The sequence below is a fragment of the Scyliorhinus canicula genome, chromosome 9, assembly GCF_902713615.1.
Source record: "Scyliorhinus canicula chromosome 9, sScyCan1.1, whole genome shotgun sequence".
Classification (NCBI taxonomy): Eukaryota; Metazoa; Chordata; class Chondrichthyes; order Carcharhiniformes; family Scyliorhinidae; genus Scyliorhinus; species Scyliorhinus canicula.
Genome location: NC_052154.1, coordinates 2,809,678 through 2,814,995, shown reverse-complemented (window position 1 = coordinate 2,814,995; position 5,318 = coordinate 2,809,678).

Sequence of the window (5,318 nt, the reverse complement as noted above, 5' to 3'; positions counted from 1 at the left end):
AAAAATGAGAATTAGTTAGACCTTTCAAAATGCAAAGAGCGTAAACGTTTGGAAATCTCTTCTGCAAATGGATCCTAATGCTGGGTCAATTTTAAATTTATAATCTACCAATCCTATGTTTTAGTTAACAGAATAATGGAGCATAAGGATATATCGATACGTTAAGAGAGTGAGCTCAGAGGTGGCAGCTATGAAGAGAGGCTGGTTAGAGTAATAGAGTCATAGATGTTTACAGCCTGGAAACAGGCCCTTCGGCCCAGCTGGTCCATGCTGCCCAGTTTTCTATCACTAAGCTAGTCCCACTTGCCCGCATTTGGCCCATATCCCTCTATACCCACCCTGCCCATGTAACTGTCTAACTGCTTTTTAAAGGCAAAATTGCACCCACCTCTACCACTGCCTCTGTAAGAAGTCTTACAACATCAGGTTAAAGTCCAACAGGTTTGTTTCAAACACCGAGCTTTCGGAGCGCAGCTCCTTCCTCAGGTGAATCCGTAAGCTAGTGATTTGAAACAAACCTGTTGGACTTTAACCTGGTGTCAGACTTCTTACTGTGCCCACCCCAGTCCAACGCCGGCATCTCCACATCATGACTACTGCCTCTGGCAGCTCAGTCCAGATGTTCACCACCCTCTGTGTGAAGAAACTTCCCCTCTGGTCTCTTTTTCCCCTTTCACCTTAAACCTATGCCCTCTAGTTCTAGACTCCTCTACCTTTGGGCAAAGATGTTGACCATCTACCTTATCGATGCTTCCCATTATTTTATAGACCTCTATAAGATCACCCCTAAGCCTCCTACGTTCCAGGGGAAAACGTTGCAGCCTATCCGGCCTCTCCTTATAACTCGGACCATCAATTCTGAGGTTGGGGTTGTTCTCCTTTGTGCAGAGGAGATGAGGGGGGGCCTGATTGAGGTGTTAGCAGTGACATTGACAGGAAGGAATTTTTCCCCTTAGTAACGCGGCCAATAACGGGGGGAATAGATTTAAGATAAGGAGCAGGAGGTTTGGAGGGGATTTGAGGAAATCCCTTTTTACCCAGAGGGTGGTGGGAATCTGGAACTCGCTGCCTGAAAGGGTGGTGGAGGTGGGAACCCTCACAACATTTAAGAAGCATTTAGATGAACACTTGAAAGAGCACAGCAAGACTACGGACCGATGCTGGGAAATGGGATCAGAATAGATCGGTGTTTGTTGGCTGCTGCTGACACGATGGACCGAATGTTCCGAATGGCATCTTTCCGTGCTGTAAAGCTGTATGGGCGCAATTTACCGGAAAGGAAAGAGAGACCCGTATTGGGAGCATTCCGCAGGGTGAATCCCAGCGTGGCAGTACCGAGACAAAGCCCGCTATTAAACGGGACTGCGTTTCATCCCTGGGCCCTGGCGAGGAACACTCAGCTGGGGCCGTGCTTCGACTCATTTCCTGCACGAACCCCCCCCCCCCCCCCCCCCCCCCCCCCCCCCCCCCCCCCCCCATCCCCCAAACACCCACATGGCCTCCGGAACACCCCAATTTACTAATCATGGGATCCTCAGGCCTCCCACACCCCACCTCATAAAGACAAGGCATTCCCCTGGGCTCAATCCCTGCACTATGGCACCTGGGCACCTTGGTACAGTCAGCCTGGCACCTTTACAGTGCCAGGCTGCCCAGGTGGCACTGCCAGGCTGCCCAGGTGGCATGGGGGGTGCGGGGGTACCACCTTGCCCAGAGCCCTACCGCCCCGTGGCCCCCGATCACTTGGGAGGCCCCTCCCCAAGCGCCGGAATGCCTGGCACACGTTTATGAAAGCCTGTGCTAAATGGCACTTGCTTGGGTCTCCGAGCGAGCCAATTAGATCCCACACAGACATATTTAATTGAGTTTAACTGCGCACAATATGCAAATCTGAATCCCACAATGGACGGTATACAGATCGCAAAGTCTCACGAGGTCTCGTTATGCGGAACGAGCTTTGGAATTCTTGCCAGATTTACCGGCCTCATCCTGTGCCGAGTTGTTAGTTCACGCTCTATGACTCTATGGAGCAATGTTTTTCAAACATTTTTGCCCAGGACCCATTTTTATCAACCGACCATCCTTCGGGACCCACACAGGCTGACCTTCGGGAACCACCATTTTCTTTTACCTTTAATGTGGGAGGTGAGCCTGGGCTTATATTCTATTGTCTAGAGTAGCGAAGAATGAGAACTCATTGAAACAGGCATTATTCTCTCAGGACTTTGCAGAGCAGGTGCAGAATGTAAGTTTTCCTCAGATGGGTGGTTTACAGCCTGGGGGATATAGTCTGCAATTACAATAGCTGAGGAGGAATTACTGAACTCAAGGTATTATGAATCTTTTTAATCTCTAAAATTCACTATCCAAGAGGCAGGCTCAGCCATTGAGCAGATTCAAGACAGATGCAGGAAGGCTGAATTGAATTAAAAAACAATCTTCTGCTGGGTCAGCGCGCTGATGTCAGGAGGAGGCGGTGTTTCTCTCTGGACTCTGGGCATGCGTACTGATGAGCGGGCACGCACGCGCAGCACGCCTGCATTTTAAAGCCGCTTGCGGGCATCATTTTTAAAAGCCGGCTGTGCAGCCGTGGCGCGATAATTCCCCCGATCGCGACTGACGGCTCCGCGTCCCTCCCGACACCCGTCCGCGACCCATCAGCGGGTCACGACCCCCACTTTAACAAATGCCTGCTATGGAGTATAATGTGGGGAAGTGAGCTATTCATTTGGGTCTTAAGGATCAAAAGGCAGAATATTTTTGAAAGGGGTTGAAACTCATAAATGTTTATATTGAGACAGACTTGGGTGTACTTGTACAAGAAACGCAGAACGTTTGCGTATAGGTACAGCAAGCAATTAGGAAGGTAGACAGCATGTTCCCCGTGTAGCACAGGGTTTGAGTAAAATGCCATCTCCATAAGACATGAAATAGATCATAACCTGTATAAGTCAAATCTACTTATTTAAAAATGGACTTTGCTCAATCAAACACATGGCTGCGGCAGGGTATATGATTTCCAAGTTGGCTCCAGCTCTGGAAACTTCCAACAGTAATTACCAGGCAAAATTCAGCCCACATCCTTGTGGAATCGCACACCCATTGTGTAGGCTCCCCCACCATCAGGAACATTCTATCTGAATCTACCCTGTCTAATTCTGTTAGAATTTTGTAAGTTTCTATGAGATCCCCTCTCACTCTTCTAAACTCCAATGAATATAATCCCAACCAATTTAGTCTCTCCTCATATGACAGTCCTGCCATCCCAGGAATCAGCCTGGTAAACCCTCGCTGCACTCCCTCCATAGCTAGAACATCCTTCCTCAGGACCTCAAAACTGCGGACAATACTCCAGGTGTGGCCTCACCAATGCCCTATACAATTGCAGTGAAACACCCCTGCTCCTATACTCAAATCCTCTCGCTATGAAGGCCAACATACCATTTGCCTTCTTTACTGCCTGCTGTACCTGTGCACTGACTTTCAGCTACTGAGGCACGAGGACACTAAGGTCTCACTGAGTATCCGCCTCTCTCAATTTACACCCATTCAAATAATAATCTCCCTTCCTATTTTTGCTACTGAAGTGGATAACCTCACATTTATCCAAATTACACTGTATCTACTATGCATCTACCCACTCACTCAGCCTGTCCATATCCCACTGACCCATCTCTGCATCCTCCTCACAGCTCACCCTCCCACCCAACTTTGTATCATCTACAAATTTGGAGATAGTACATTTAGTTCCCTTGTCCAAATCATTAATATATAATGTGAACAGTTGGGGGTCCCAGCACAGATCCCTGTGGTACCCCACTAGTCACTGCCTGCCAATCAGAAAAAGACCCATTTATTCCAACATTTTGCTTCCTGTCCATATCAAGACACTACCCATAATCCCGTGCGCTTTCACTTCACATATTAATCTGCTATGTGAGACCTTGTCAAACGCCTTCTGAAAGTCTAAATAAACCACATCCACCCGGTCGCCCTGGTCAACTCTGCCAGTTACATCTTCAAAGAATTACAGTAGATTTGTCAAGCAGAATTTCCCTTTCATAAATTCATGCTGACTTTGTCTGATTATACCACTGCTTTCCAAATGCTGGGCTATGAAATCCTTGATAATGGACTCTAACAATGTCCCTATTACAGACGTTAGTCTCACTGGTCCACAGTTCCCTGTTTTCTCTCTACCTCCCTTTTTTGCTGCGCTCCCTCCATCGCAAGAACATCCTTCCCCAGATAAGGAGACCAAAACTGGACACAATACTCCAGGTGTGGCCTCACTAATGCCCTATACAATTGCAGTAAAACATCCCTATTCCTGTACTCAAATCCTCTCGCTGTGAAGGTCAACATACCATTCCTCCAATCTGTAGGAACCATTCCAGAGTTCAAAGAATTTTCAAAAATGACCCGCCAATGGATCTACTATTTCTGGGGCAACTTCCTTAAATACTCTGAGATGAAGATTATCGACCCGAGAGATTTCTCCGCCTTCAAAGCCATTAATTCCCATCAAACCATTTCTCCACTCACACTAATTTCCTCCAGCCCCTCACTAAAACTTGTGTTTCTCAGACCCTCCGGTACATTATTCATGTCTTCCTTTGTCAAGGCAGAAGCAAAGTGTGAATTTAGTTCCTCAGACATTTCTTTGTTCCACGTTATGAAAACCCCCGTTTCTGACTGTAAGGGGCCTGCATTAGTTTTTATCAATCTTTTTCTCTTCATGTATCTATAGAAACTTTTACAGTCAGTTTTTATGTTGCCAGCTAGTTCACTTTCAAATTGTGTTTTCCCCTTTTTAATCAATCCCTTGGTCCGCCTTGGCTGAATTTGAAACTGTTCCCAATCCTCAGGTCTATTGCTTTTTTTTGCTAATTGCCTCTTTGAATCTAACACTATCTCTAATTTCCCTTGTAAGCCGTGGTTTGGCCACAGTTCTCTTTCTACTCTTGTGCCAAATAGGAATAAACAACTTTTAGAGTTCACCTATTCGTTCCTTCAATGCTGCCTCTGCCTGTCCGCTGTCCTTCCTTTCAGTAATGTTCCCCAGTCTGTCATAGCCAGCTCATACCTCATATCATCATAGTTACCTTTATTGGGTTTCAGGACCCTGGTCTTAGAATCAGCTACCTCACTATCCACCTAGATAAAGAATTCTACCATCTTATGGTCACTCTTCCCCAAGGGCTCTCTCACAACTACATTGCCAACTAATCCTTTCTAATTTCACAACACCCAGTCCAAGATGGCCTGTTCCCTTGTTTATTCCCCAATACACTGGTCCAGAAAACCACCCTGTATAC